Source organism: Hyperolius riggenbachi, chromosome 2, assembly GCF_040937935.1.
Source record: "Hyperolius riggenbachi isolate aHypRig1 chromosome 2, aHypRig1.pri, whole genome shotgun sequence".
Taxonomy (NCBI): domain Eukaryota; kingdom Metazoa; phylum Chordata; class Amphibia; order Anura; family Hyperoliidae; genus Hyperolius; species Hyperolius riggenbachi.
In genome coordinates, this window is record NC_090647.1 from 61864407 (window position 1) to 61879418 (window position 15012).

General features: G+C 43.8%; 1 long non-coding RNA gene across 2 annotated transcripts in view; it reads left to right on the forward strand.

The window, feature by feature from the left end:
• Positions 1-12998, forward strand: part of LOC137543858 (uncharacterized) — a 41211-nt gene extending 28213 nt beyond the window's left edge. The window contains exons 3-4 of one of the 2 annotated variants that reach the window (XR_011025651.1): positions 8050-8121; positions 12921-12998. This is a non-coding gene — a long non-coding RNA (uncharacterized lncRNA). Of the gene's footprint in view, positions 1-8049; positions 8122-8240; positions 8557-12920 lie in introns of those variants that run through there. The other variant, XR_011025650.1, reaches the window with a different exon arrangement.
• The last annotated feature ends 2014 nt before the right edge of the window (positions 12999-15012 follow it).

Consider the following 15012-nt stretch of genomic DNA (forward strand, 5'->3'; position numbering starts at 1 on the left):
CCCTTCCCCTTGCCCAAACCGCGCTGGCTGCCACTTCCAGACATCTTCGATGTTTTGGGCATAAAGACAAAAGTTTTTTAAAAGGGCGGGTTAAAAGTGGGGTACTTTAATGGAGTGGGTTGGTGGGTGAGGTGACTGAGTGAGTGTCCCTAGTACAGTAAGTAAGTAGTAACAGTCAGGAAGTACAACTAGAAGTTACAATAATCAGTAGTAATCACAAGGAAATTTAGTGTGTGTACACTACAGACAGTGAGTGCACACACACACACAGGAGCTAGCCTATGAACAGTGACTGAGTGTCCTAGTACAGTAAGAGTAAGTAGTAACAGTAAGTACAACTAATTACAATAATCAATCAGTAATCAGAACTTCAGAAGGAAATAGAGTGTGTTGTACACAGACAGTGAGTGCACACACGCAGGAGCTAGTAGCCTATGAACAGTGACTGAGTGTCCTAGACTCCTATAGTACAGTAAGAGTAAGTAGTAACAGTAAGTACAACTAATTACAATAATCAATCAGTAATCAGAAGGAAATAGAGTGTGTGTGTACAGTACACAGACAGTGAGTGCACACACGCAGGAGCTAGTAGCCTATGAACAGTGACTGAGTGTCCTAGACTCCTATAGTACAGTAAGAGTAAGTAGTAACAGTAAGTACAACTAATTACAATAATCAATCAGTAATCAGAAGGAAATAGAGTGTGTGTGTACACTACAGTACACAGACAGTGAGTGAGTGCACACACGCAGGAGCTAGTAGCCTATGAACAGTGACTGAGTGTCCTAGACTCCTATAGTACAGTAAGAGTAAGTAGTAACAGTAAGTACAACTAATTACAATAATCAATCAGTAATCAGAAGGAAATAGAGTGTGTGTGTACACTACAGTACACAGACAGTGAGTGAGTGCACACACGCAGGAGCTAGTAGCCTATGAACAGTGACTGAGTGTCCTAGACTCCTAGTACAGTAAGAGTAAGTAGTAACAGTAAGTACAACTAATTACAATAATCAATCAGTAATCAGAAGGAAATAGAGTGTGTGTGTACAAGACAGTGAGTGCACACACGCAGGAGCTAGTAGCCTTAGCCTTAGCCTATGAACAGTGACAGTGAGTGTCCTAGTACAGTATAACTACAATACTAAATACAGAATCAATCAGTAGTAAAGGACAGCAGAAATACTGGTATAGATGAGAGAAATATACTAACAGAGGACAGGAGAGAACAGCTGCCCACACAGGCAGGCCCTGAGGCCTAAAGCTGTAAGCTTGCCTGCAGCAGCTGTCTCTGTCTATGTAACACAAAAGCTACTAACTAAAATACAATGTCTATCTAACTAACAACAATATAGGTGTGTATAGGAGGTGTATGTGAGCAAAAACGCTAGGTAAATGACCACAATAGAGCTCTTGCTAAGCCAAAGCACAAAGGAGCAACTCTCTCTCTATGCAAGTCTCAGGCAAGGACGGAGAAACCTAACATGGCGGCCGCTATTTATAGGGTAGGGGCTGGCCAGGGTCCCCCTCTGTGATTGGCTGCCGTCAGAGGGCCTGGGAGCCCTCTGATTGGCTCTAAGGACATCAATCTGGGCTATGACGCTATTCGAGCTCGGTACCCGAGCTCGAATAGCGCCGTTTGCTCGAATAGCTCGAATAGTGAATGGGCTATTCGCGTTTACTCGAATAGCCCATTCGAATAGCTGCAGCTATTCGGAGCTTGAATACCGAGCTCGAATAGCTGAAAAAGAGCTCGAATATTCGAGCTACTCGAATATTCGAGCTCTGCTGAGCACCACTGGGAGGATATTTTGGCAAATCTTCACCCCATCGGGGGGATCTATCTGCATGCATGCTGTAGTGTTCTCCCCATCTTTAGGTGGGTTTCCTAAATAAAAAGTTTCCTCAAAGATCACTAAAAGATTCCATCAGGTTAACTGAAATACTATCATTGCCCTTTATTGATAAAGCACCAACATAGTATGCAGTAGGGGTCCGCCCCCCATGCCTGGTCTTCCTCTACCGGGGTTCTTCTAGTGCTCCCCTGGCTGTGTTTGTTTAACGCGCAGAGACCCAGTGTTGTAATATTACAACATCACATTTAAGGCTACAAAAATAAACCCTCCTCCATTCTCTTATTTTTAAAACCTCATGTACATTACTAATAGGTCCTATTGTTTAGTTCTGCAACACTATTGGATGGTTAAATGTATAAATAGGTCTGTTTATTTGGCCATGAAGTCATACAACCCTGTTGCCTGCTTTGGAGTATATCATCTTGTTGTATTGGACAGGATACATCAAGATGGCGCCGGACCCGGACGCCTCGGCCACAGGGCTCCGGCCTTTTTCTCCCTTTTGAGGAGGTCTCTCCCTCCACTTACCTCTTGCTTCATCTTGTGCTGGGGTAAGAGGCGGAGGGCATCGGTGGAACCAGTCTGGCCCCGCAAACAGCCACGGACCGCGGGTGGGAAGGCAAGGAAGCGGTGAGCAGCTCGGAGAGGATCAGCTGTTCGGGAGCCCACGTGCAGCATGGAACTAGCTGCACGGAGCTCCGCTGATCTGCCGCCGCTGCCCCCGGACCATCAGGACACCATCCGCGCCGCAGAGGATCAGCTGTTCAGGAGCCCACGTACAGCATAGAACTTAGCTGCACGGAGCTCCGCTGATCTGCCGCCGCTGCCCCCGGACATCAGGACACCATCCGCGCCGCAGAGCATCAGCTGTTCAGGAGCCCAAGTGCAGCATGGAACTTAGCTGCACGGAGCTCCGCTGATCTGTCGCCGCTGCCCACGGAACATCAGGGACACCATCCGCGCCGGAGCCACCGACCCCCACGCAGCATTTGGGGCCCGACGACCAGGTTTGGCTCCTAGGGAGAGGCCACCATACTCCGCACACTCAGGGGACAAATGTCATGCAGGCCTCCGTGCAGGCCTCCAGCGGTGCGCCCGGCCGCACAAACAGCCACTCCATGTGTGCAGGAGGCCTTACCTTCCGGGTCTCCCACGTGGTAGGGGGGTCCTTTCCAGACGCAGCCCCCAGCCCTTATCAGGGTCATCTGCCACCGCCGAAGCTCGTATCGCCCACCACTCAGCCGGAAGGACCAGCGGTGTGCCTGCTCCACCACTCAGCCAGGCACCTGGCGACTTTCCATGGGGACAGACTCTGTTTCGGACTGTTTTTTTTTATCCTGCAGCCCTGGGGTGGGACTCTGCCTCTGTCTCTCTCCTCTTGCCCTGGCTCCTTCTCTTCTCTCTTCCTTCCTCAGTCTTTTTAGCTATTCCTTCTCTTTTCTCTCTTTTCGCTGTCCACTTTTCTCTCTTTCGCTCCTTTCGCTGTCCACTTTTCTCTCTTTCGCTCCTTTCGCTGTCCACTTTTCTCCAGGACACACGGCGGAGCGTCTGGAGCTGCTGCGGAGCTGAGCGAGCGCCACCGGCAGACGGCCACCGGCTGCTCCCCTCACACAGCTCTCCAGACTTCCCCACTCGTCCGTCAGTATAGCTAGTGTGCTGTATATATAAGTGCTGTGTATATAAGTATATGCTACTTGTTCTACTGTACCTGACTGTATATGTTGGACTGCATGCACGTGTTTGTACCATCTCCGACCCTGTCTGTGCCAAAAATAATTCCGGGTACAACCCCCGTTGTACTTGGCGAAATAAACGTGATTCTGATTCTGATCAAGGCTGATGTAAATAAAAAGCTTGAAATATTTTTTTCTGTGATAATTAATAGGTGTAGATCATGCAGATTTTATGACATCATTGAATATACTGATATTGAGAGATTTAGAGCTGGTTATTTCTATTTTGTAATTTTACAACATTGGGTCTAGTGGTAGCAAGGTTTTGTCTGCACAGTAAACTTGAGAAGGCGATAATTTTCTGGGAGGTGAGGGTGAAAGTGTTTGCATGACTAATTGAACAATAGGTCTACTGGATAAGACTTGTGGAATGGAATGTGAGAAGTTTTAGGAAGTTTATGAACAATTTAACCAAGTCTGAGGGCCCGTTTCCACTAGCCACCGCGTGCGGCTGCGAGACACGCGGTGGCACTTCCTGGTCAGCGGAAAGTGCTGATGAATATTTAGTAGCCTCCCGCACGGAAACTGAGGGCAATATCGGCCGAATCGCTAAAGTAAGCGATTCGGCCGGCGGCGCCATTGTTTCCTATGGCAGAGTTTCCCATCGCGATTTGCCTGCGGGGAAACCCTGCGGATTCTGCCCAGTTTCCGCGCTAGTGGAAATGGGCCCTGAGATGGAACAAAACACTGACAAACTCTGGAAACGCAGACCATGGCTTGATGCTTTCAGAGAGAAATGCCTAAAGGTGGTCCCTGAAGAACATAACTCTGTTTATGAAATGATGATTCTTTTCAGGACTGGTGCACACCAGAGCGGTTTGTTTTTTTCACAATTGCAAACTCGGGGGCTGCAGCATTTTTTTGATTTCTGAGGCGTTTCTGCCTCAAAGTATAGGAAGTTTCCACTGAAGTCCTGCCGCTGGTACCTTTACATCTTCTGGCACACCATTATCCTAGCTGTGATCAATGCTTGGCTCCTGTACAAAAGGGACTGCAAAGCTTTGGATATCCCAAAGAAAGAGATGCTAAACAGGAGAATGTTTCAGGCCCAGTTGGCATCTTCTCTTATCCTGATCAGAAGGGCTGGGTCAGTGTCAAAGTGAGGGTGATCATCTGCAAGCCCAGTTCCATCCAGGGGGGGGGGCACATTGACTTACCAAAAGAGGCAGTATACAGATGATGGAGGTTCTTCATCTGCCAAGACAGCCAAAAAGTAAAATGCACACCCTCCACAGGAAGTTTGCAAGGACATGATTGGACATTTTCCCACCAAAGCCGATAGAGGACGGTGCCGACACTGTGCTAAAGGCTACACCAACACACTTTGCAGGAAGTGCAATGTTCGCCTCTGCTTTTCAGAGCAAAATAACTGCTTTTTGGAACTACCATAATTGAATCAGTCAACAAATAAAATAAGCATGATTTGCACATATGGGGCTTGATTCACAAAGTGGTGCTAACCTACTTAGCACGTCTAACTCAGCATGTCTAAAGTCTTTAGACGTGCTAACCAGGGTGCTAAGTAGGTTAGCACCAGATTTCTCAATCAGATCGCGCGCTAAGTACTATGCGCGCGCTAAGTCCCATAGGCTATAATGGGCACTTCGCGCGGAGCGCCCTGCGCTCTGTGCAGTGCGTGCGCAAAACTTTGCGCACACAACTTTCTGTGCGATGCGTTTCGCACGCGAAAAGCTCTTTTAGACGTGCTAAGGGGCTTTTCACAGGCATGCTAGCAGTTAACACCGCTTTGTGATTCAAGCCCATAGTCTGGATCCAGTGTTTTTTATTTTTTTATGATACAAATTTTTTGTATTAAATTGATAATAAAAATTACTTTTTCTTTATTATAATATTGTTATTGTGTATATACATAGACTTATGTGGGTCTTTATAAGCTGTGAAGTACAAATACACTTTTAATTGTTCCTTATATGTGTTCAGAGTGTGAGTGATACTATTGAAATTCTGCTACCCTACAGGCCCAACATTGCAATTTTACAACATCCTCCCCAAAAGTTACTAAAATGTCAAAATTAAAAAAAAAAACACTGATTTGGGTATCACAAGCCTCCTATAACAACATGTGAAAGGTTGAAAAAAATATTGAAGTTTTTTTTCTATATTTGGGTCTCTGGGGGTTAAACAGATCGAGACCCACAGATCAGCGTGGCACAGTGGCTGGCAGCGCTTCTTACATCTTCTACCTTTGAGCTAAAGTGGACCTGAACTCACAAATTCCTCATTGCTCTAAAAAATAAGCAACAACATAATAACCTTTAACCACTTTACCCCCACAGATACGGATATCTCCGTCCCTTTTTCCACCCTGTCAACACCAGCGGTGGAGATATCCGCACCTCCCGCCGCTGTCCGTGCTCCCGCTTGCTTGTGCGCATGCCCCCGCGCTCGTGCGCGCCGCCGCCTGCTCGCCCGGAGATCAATGAATGGGAAAAACTGTTCCCGTTTGTTGATCTAAGCCCCCCGCAATGATCTGCTGCTTCTATGAGAAGCAGAACGATCATTGTGAAAAAAAACCAGTTTCCCAGCCTCATAACACTTCCTGCAAGCGTACTTCCTACGCTTGCAGGTCGCATAAACAAAAAGTTACTGTGGCCATCTTGTGGCCAAATAGTAAAACTACACCCTAAAGCATTTTTCATATACAAATACATTAGTTTTACACTAAAAATTAACTCATTACCTCCCACACTTCCCAATTTTTTTTTTTTTTGTAATAAAAAAAAAAATTACAATAAAAAAAATACATAAATAGTCACCTTAGGGGCTGAACTTTTTAAATATTTATGTCAAGAGGGTATAACACTGTTACTTTATAAACTATGGGCTTGTAATTAGGGATGGACGCAAAACTGAAAAAAAATGCACCTTTATTTCCAAATAAAATATTGGCGCCAACATTGTGATAGCCACATAATTTAAACGGTTTTATAACGGTTTTAATTCCAGTAGCATGCATTATTTAAAAACTATAATGGCCGAAAACTGAAAAATAATACATTTTTTCCTATTTTCCCATTAAAACACATTTAGAATAAAATAATTCTTGGCATAATGTCCCACCTAAAGAAAGACTAATTGGTGGCGAAAAAAACAAGATATAGTTCATTTCATTGTGATAAGTAATTATAAAGTTATAGATGAATGAATAGACGGAGCGCTGAAGGGTGAAAATTGCTCTGGTGCTCTAAGGGTAAAACCCCTCAGTGGTGAAGTGGTTAAAGGAGTTATCAGGCTGTGGGGAGGGAGGGAGGAAGGGAGAGGGTTTAAAGAAACAGTTTAAAAAAAAAAAACAGGAACAATAATATTTACAATAAAAAAATAAACATGGGGGGAGCGATTAGACCCCACCAACAGAGAGCTCTGTTGGTGGGGAGAAAAGGGGGGAGGGGGATCACTTGTGTGCTGTGTTGTGCGGCCCTGCAGCTTGGCCTTAAAGCTGCAGTGGCCAATTTTACTCAAAATGGCCTGGTCACTAGGGGGGTTAGCCCTGCAGTCCTCAAGAGGTTAAGTTTCTTCTTCAGGCATGTTTCAGAACTGGATCAGAACCATGGTTCTGATCCAGTTCTGAAACATGCCTGAAGAAGAAGCTTAAAGCTTCAAAAGCTTGCAAAGAAATCGTATACAGTTAATTATTAAAGGTATCACCTAAACAACTTTTGTTGTTATGTTATGTCTTTGAATTATTCCCAATTTGTTTGACCTTTCTGCACACATGTATTTATATACATTATCAGCCTGATGTCATTCAGTTAGTACTAGTGATGGTGCTTGTCCTCTTCTTGAGTTTTGTACATGTCTTTGAATTATCTCCATGACTAATGAACTAATACCACATGCAACTGGCCTCACTATAAGGCTCCTCCTACCCACAGATGACACAAAGTGTTTGCAAAGGCAGAAAACTGCCATGGCAGTTTTTCTGAAAGGAGGCATGGCTAACCAACAAAACCTGGATTTTGTGGCACAAGTGGTCAGTTTTTAGACATTTTATTCCAGGTAGTCTGTTATAAATTCTGCTGCCTGTGCTGATAGCGGTGGTTTTAGTTTTACATCAGGTCCGCTTTAAGAATATTTTAAAGCTAAGAATATTACAGAAAAGTGGTAAAAAATGTCTTGGATTTATTGATGTCCGGGGTTTATTGATGTCGGTACAACAGCACTAAATAAACATTCAAAGTGAAGTAGGCACGCAAACATATGGGTTTCTTTCACATCTATAAATACGTAAGATACAAATACAATAGCAAAACAGAGCACAAAAGGTAATAAATGTGTTCCATCTAGACTAAAGCCCGAGACAGACAAAAGATCTACTGAAGTTCTCTATGTACGAAAAAAGACTCCCAGGCAAGAACCATGAAATGCATTTAAAATTGCAGAGGCTCTAGAGATGAGTATGATCTTCCCTTTCAGTTTACAGCTGTATACTATTTTCATAGCCTTTTAGTTGCGTAACCCGTGCTGCAGGACTGGGAAGAGATTGAGGCAACTGCCAGAGGATAAAAGAAAAAGTAAGTACATTATAATCCTAACCTCCGAAAAAAAAATTGCTCAAAAACGTAACTGGTATGGAAGTAAATCACCAAATTACCGCAGTTTTGTGAGGTGTTTCGTTGCCTTTTTAATTCAGGTTTCCTGTTGTTTGAGTAACAGCCTAAAAAATGACTCCGAACATGGGATGCTGAAGTGTACTTGAACTCAGGAACACTATTGGTAGCAAAAGCCGTGTGTAAATTCTACAGATGGGCCAAACATCAAATTTAAGATTTGCAAACGGCGAACATGAAATTCCTCAAAAGTTGACGAACAGGCGAATCTGGCAAATCTCCATAGACTTCAAAGGACAGACGAATTCTAAAACCTACAGGGTCTGTTTCTGGCCACAAAACTGATGGAAAAGTTGTTTCAAGGGGCCTAACACCTGGACAGGGACATGCCGGCATAAAGGCCAGAAATCACATTGTATTCCTAAATTGGTTGGAATAAAGTGCTTTAAAATTTCCGGCGTATGTACACATCTATCACACTTACAGACTAAATGCCACGTTTAATGCACCAAAGTCTGCAAACAACCGCAAAGACCTTTGTTGATTACGTCAGGTGAGCATTTCTTTGTTTCTACTAGTTGACACTTCCAGGACATAAATGTTAGTCCTCTTGGTGGCAATATTTGTGTAGTGGTGGGAAGTGGCTGCCATGCCTATGCGCACAATCGTAGGAGTGCAGGTGATCGCGGTTTTCCAGTCTCTATGGTCAGGCTGAGGTTCTTCCGTGACAGTTAAGTGACCAAAAAAACACTGATACTGCACTGAGGCCTTATACACGGTGCAGTAGTGGATACTAGATGCCAGTAGTGGTGTGAAGGATTATTGGGTTATGGTCAGTGCACTACTAGGACCAGCAGACCTTTCTCCAACAGCACTGATGTCTTATACAGGGGCCAGTAGTGGATATTGGATGCCAGTAGTGGTGTAAAGGTTTATTGGATTATGGTCGGTCCACTAATAGGACCAGCAGACCTGTCTCCAACAGCTAAGTTGCGCACTGGCCACATTAGAGCAATACAATAGCAAGAAAAACAATGTATCAGCCCTAAGAAGGGCTTATCTGTTCAGGACAATGTGGTAGCAGCAAGAATCTGCACTAAGGACACAGAAATATCAAAAATCTTTCTTGGTACAAATACAAAATTCTTTTCTTAAAAAAGAGAAAAATGATCTCTATAGGGTGCTCCTCATTAGCATAAATATTCACAAGAATTTCAATAGTTATTGGTAGTAAAGGCTTAAAACATTCAGCAGAGTATCAATTGGCAACGACACGTTCGTTTCGGGCAATGAATGCCCTTCATCAGGCCACTGTGTAAGCACTTTCTGCAAAATAATCAAAACAAAATTCCAATTAACACATTAATATAATGTATCAACAAGCAAAAAACCACACCCTAAAGAGATTTCACAAGAAGAGAAAATATAGACCAAGTGTGTTCCACACGAGGCCCAAAATCAGGGCCTCCACACAACGTCTAAGAATATGAAAAGACGTTGTTCTTAGACGTTGTGTGGAGGCCCTAATTTTGGGCCTCGTGTGGAACACACTTGGTCTATATTTTCTCTTCTTGTGAACTCTCTTTAGGGTGTGGTTTTTTTGCTTGTTGATACATTATATTAATGCGTTAATTGGAATTTTGTTTTGATTATTTTGTAGAAAGTGCTTACACAGTGGCCTGATGAAGGGCATTCATTGCCCGAAACGAACGTGTCGTTGCCAATTGATACTCTGCTGAATGTTTTAAGCCTTTACTACCAATAACTATTGAAATTCCTGTGAATATTTATGCTAATGAGGAGCACCCTATAGAGATCCTTTTTCTCTTTTTTAAGAAAAGAATTTTGTATTTGTACCAATAAAGATTTTTGTACCAGAAGAATTGCAAGACTCTGTGCTTCATGTACATTTTAAGTCCTTTCTATGAATATAGTGAATTGTTTGAAGTGAAGTGGATCACATCAAAAAGGACCTAATGGTTTTTTAGTCTTTTCCTTCATTGCTAAAAAGACACGCTCCCAACTACTATACTACTAAGGACACAGAACACAGGCTTACCTAACTCTCTCCCTGTCACAACACACTGTCCCTCATTTGCCTAGCAGAGAAGCCAAACACAGACCTCAAAATGGCTTCTGTGCTGGCTTTCTGATAGGTGGTGGTGGTGGGTGGTCCAGGTGGAAGGAATAGCTGATTGGCTGCCGTATGCCTGCTGACTGTGAGGTAAGGGATCAAAGTTTAGCTCAATGATGATGTATAGGGGGCGGGTCAAACACGCCATGTATTCGCCTGAGGGGGCAAACGCGAACACCCCTTGATCACTGGAAAAAAATTTGCCGGGTGAATAGTTCGGCCCATCTCTAGTAAATTCCTCTTACAAAGATAATTTTGCACTTACATTTAATTTGCCCATTACAAGCTGCTCTGATAAATCAGTTGGCAAACTGATTTTATATGCAACAAAAAAGAAAGCGCAATAAGCCCCACACTGGGGTGATTGCCATGGACAATTAAGCACAATGGAACAATATTACCGTAAATTGAAAAAGTACCAAATAGTAGGTCAAAAAGTACTGTCAAAATTATTCCGAGTATTTTTTTGCTTGCAGGTGGCTTAAAATGGGATTAAATTACCAAAACTAAATTTTAATTAAAGAGCACCTACATTATAAATTACAGTTTGGTTTAAACCTAATAAATTGGCAAGATATATAAAATCACACCTAATAAATTGTGATTTTGTCACCCCCAGGGTCCACATTCCACATATGGTCTTGAAATCCCTGTCCCTTGTATAAAATTGGGCGCAGGCCATTTTTTTTTCTTTCCTTAAGATAGGTGCAAAGGATGCTGGGGGATTGATGTCATAACTCCACCCCCTCTTGTGATTCTCCAAACCTACAACCTCTGTGAAAAGAGATGTAATCTAATCCAGACAGGCAGACAGACATCTGAAATACGAATTATTGCAGACAGACATGATAAGACAGGCTGCAGCACTTCTGCTGTGTTTTTTCTCTCCTACACACTGTGAAAAGAGAAGTCATTTGATCCAGGCAGGCAGAGAGCAGGGGAAGGAGGGGCAGGGGAGAGAACAAGGCTGGAGGGGAGGACACATGCTGAGTGATTACTTTAGCATGAGGATAAAGAAGAAAGTGCTGCTACATATACAAATGGGAGTCTGTTCTATCCACTACAGTGTACCAGATGTTAACTTTATATGTTCATCTAACTGTACACAGTGCATAGACTACATATATGTATTGCCATTGAGGCCTCTTCTTGCACACTACATGCGGTTCAGGTTTTTTATATGATCTGATTTTTGATTCCGATTAATTGGAATCAAAAATAAGATCGTATAAATAAATCAGAATCCAATTTAGTGTGCAAGAGGCCTCAGACATTTTTTGGCCAGAGGTGCTCTTTAACTACTCATAGTTACAAAAAGTAACATGTATGTCATTTGTAAAATCATTTATTTTCTCTGCAGAGCAGTAGAGGCTTATTAACTGTATCTCTTGTCACCATTTAGTAAGGGGGCTTTTAGGACCATTGTAACCCAGGGCCGGGCCGAGGCATAGGCTGGAGAGGCTCCAGCCTCAGGGCGCAGTGTAGGAGGGGGCACATACAATTCATTCAGCTGTCATTCCTAATTGTGTATAAAGTAGAAAGAAATAAGAAAAGAGTAGCAGTGACTGCAAGCCAGATAACTAGATATTAAGGTGTTGGGGAGGTTGTGGTCCCTGTGGCCCTCTTAGTCTAATAGCAATCAGTGTATGACAGCTGGGGTGGCAGGGATGGAGGGGCGCACTTTGGTGTCTCAGCCTTGGGTGCTGGAGGACCTTGTCCCTGCTCTGTTGTAACCCCTCACACACTCCAATGAAATCTGGTTCACCATGAGCTTGCTGGTTAGTCTGTACCTCTCGGTGTTACAAGTCCTACTCCATAGAGCCAAATTAATCCATGCCATGCACTGATGAGGATCAAACAATCCGAAACAGTCTGTATGCATGTTGGATTATTATGGCTCTGTAGAAAATTAACAAGCTGACACATCATTGCATTCCAGCGGTTCTGGAGGTGTGTTTAGCTTCTAAGGGTAACAATGGTTAATTTGCATATATCCAGCAGTGATGCACTGGGAGACATCTCAAGCTCACTCCAACCTGAATTATCGCAAATTCTTTCTGTTTTAAGAAAGCAAACTTTTGTTTTTCTTGTCATCAGCAAAGACAAGAATCTACCTGTGTCTGTGTCTTCACCCCCCCCCCCCCCCCCCCTCCTTTCCCCTTTCTGTTGAAGTGACAAAGCTGTTGCCAGGGTGATGTGTCCATTCAGCAGAAGGAGGTGGCATAGTGAAGACACAAGCACAGGGAGGTTCTTGCCTTTGCCGATGACAAGAGATAAGTAAGTTTCTACTGCTCTCTGCGGTGAAAATAAATGATTTTACACACAGGAAATACTTCTAAACACTTTCAAATGTTCTTTAATGTAACTAAGTGTAGTTAATGAAATTTATGTTATGGGAAGATAATTCCACTTTAAAGGGTATTTTATTGATGAGGTGGTAAAATATCACCTAGGAGAAACTCGGTAGAAAAAGTTAATTGAAAAAGGGCCACATTGTCTCATTTCTTTCTGCAGGAATAAAAATACTGACATCAGATGGGTTTACTTTTATTATGTGATTTTTAACACCATGGTTAATTAAGCATGTTTGTTGTGCAAATGACTTTTTGATGTTACGGTTGCACCACAGCTGGAGTGCCACCTGGGCTGGAGAGGAAACGGATACGGAATGCAATCATCGGAGATACAAGTACTTTTAAATGAAGCCTTATAAAAGAACTTGAAAGTGCAAACTTCATTTCATTCAGAGATGTGACTGACATTCATAATCATTTATGCTGTGCAGACCATCACATAACTCCACTTTCCTGCTAATACTTTTCTGCTCAGCTTGGCTTAGGCTATCTTTAGGCATAGAAAAGTGCTAGCCAGATTTAAAGTGTACCTGAGAGGAGAAGCATCTCAGGTTCCATAATTACCTGGGGCTTCCTTAAGCCCCCTTGAGGGTGCTTGTCCCTTGCCGTCTCCCTGGGTGGCTCCTGTCACCTGCAATAGTGCCCAAAAGCCTGGCCTAGTTGCACTCCATCACACATGCACGGCCCGACCAGGCGTGCTCGCCCATCACACTCCCGCGGCTGGGAGCACTCTGTGCTAGAAAACTCCCAGGAATGGAAGTGCGCCTGGCCGGGCCGTGCATGCACGATGAAGCATGACAGGAGGATGACAGGAGCCACCCGGGGAGATGGCAAAGGATGAGGGGACTTAAGCAAGCGCCAGTTAAGTATGGTGCCTGAGACTATTTCCATCTCAGGTTCTCTTTAAGGCTTAAATGATCTGTCTCATTCAGTACTCTGGGCATATTTCTGCATAAGCCACATAGGCCATAGACTGGGATGCTGTGATTGTCAAGGCTGGAACCAGGGGCATAATTAAATGGGAGCAGTCAGGGCTGTTTGGGGGTCCCTTCCCTTCTTCTGTTACAGGGGACTATACTTCAGATCAGGTACTGGGGCGTAACAATAGACCCTGCAAACCCCATGGGGGAGAAGTTTATTTTCCCTGTCCTGAGATACTGACAACTAAGGGCATGGAGAAAAAAAAACTCCCTGCTCTCTGCTCAATTGTTCTAATACTGCATCTGCTCAGCCACTGATAAGGAATCATACAAAGTTTTGCAGACAAAGATTTGTAGACAGCCCCTATTCAATTTTCAGCAGGGCTTTGTGCGTTGTGTACAGCACTGCTCTACCTCCAGCCTTTCTACCCCTCAAACAAGTGCCGTGTACTGTAGTGATGCTGGAGAGGTCTGCACAGAGCCAGTTCTGCTCCATCAGAGATGGACAGAGTGAGTGTGATAAGCTAAGGCTGGGAACACACTTGTCTGTCATTTTCTGTGTGCATTTTCTGCTAACCACGTGTGTCTGTATGTGTGAAAACATGCACGTTTTATCACAGAAGCTAATGTAATTGATAGAGAAAATGCCTGCAGTGCTTCACTGCTGTCTGTTTTTATCGGCATGGGGAAAACACATTCAAGTGTGCACTAGTCATTTGAATAACATTGGTTCTCAGTTTACCTGTGCGTAACGTGGGGGGGGGGGGGGGGGGCATTCAAAGTTTTGCAGGAGGGCACAGTGATTTCTAGTTGCACCCCTGATCAGGTGTTTTTGTGGCTATACTTGTTATGGGTGTGAAGGTCATTATGGCCAAACTTGTTCTATGACCTTTGTAAGATTGGTCCCCAGGCTGTGGAGGGCACCAAGAGGAGGCAAGGAAAGGATTGAGGACATTGGTGTGGCCTCATCAAAGTTTCACTGGTGACCCGTTGAATTGTAGTTATGCCACTGGCTAGAGCAGAGTTGCTGTACCGCCTTCATTTTTACTGACCATTCATTTGTCTGTCTAGTGTTAGTGGTTCATACTAGGCATACATGCAAAAAGGGCTCAAGGAAATTTGGTTGCTCAAAATATAGGCTAGCAGGGTACTGGTAAATTTCCCAATATTTTGCCACAGTAGAATCCCTTTATAGTAAACTCTAAGGGACTGGGAAAAGTAGTTTACTATATCAGAAGTTTACTATATCAGAAATTGTCATTCCCAAGCACACAAAGTATTGTAGCCAGATTGTGCCCCCTAGTCCCTCCCCCTCCTCAGTATTGTACAGTATTTGTAGCCACATTGTGCAGCCTAATCTCCCCGTATTCTCTCTTCCGTCTCCAGTACTGTAGCCTAATTTACCCCCACACCCTTGCAGCATTGTGGAGTGCAAGCAGGGCATACT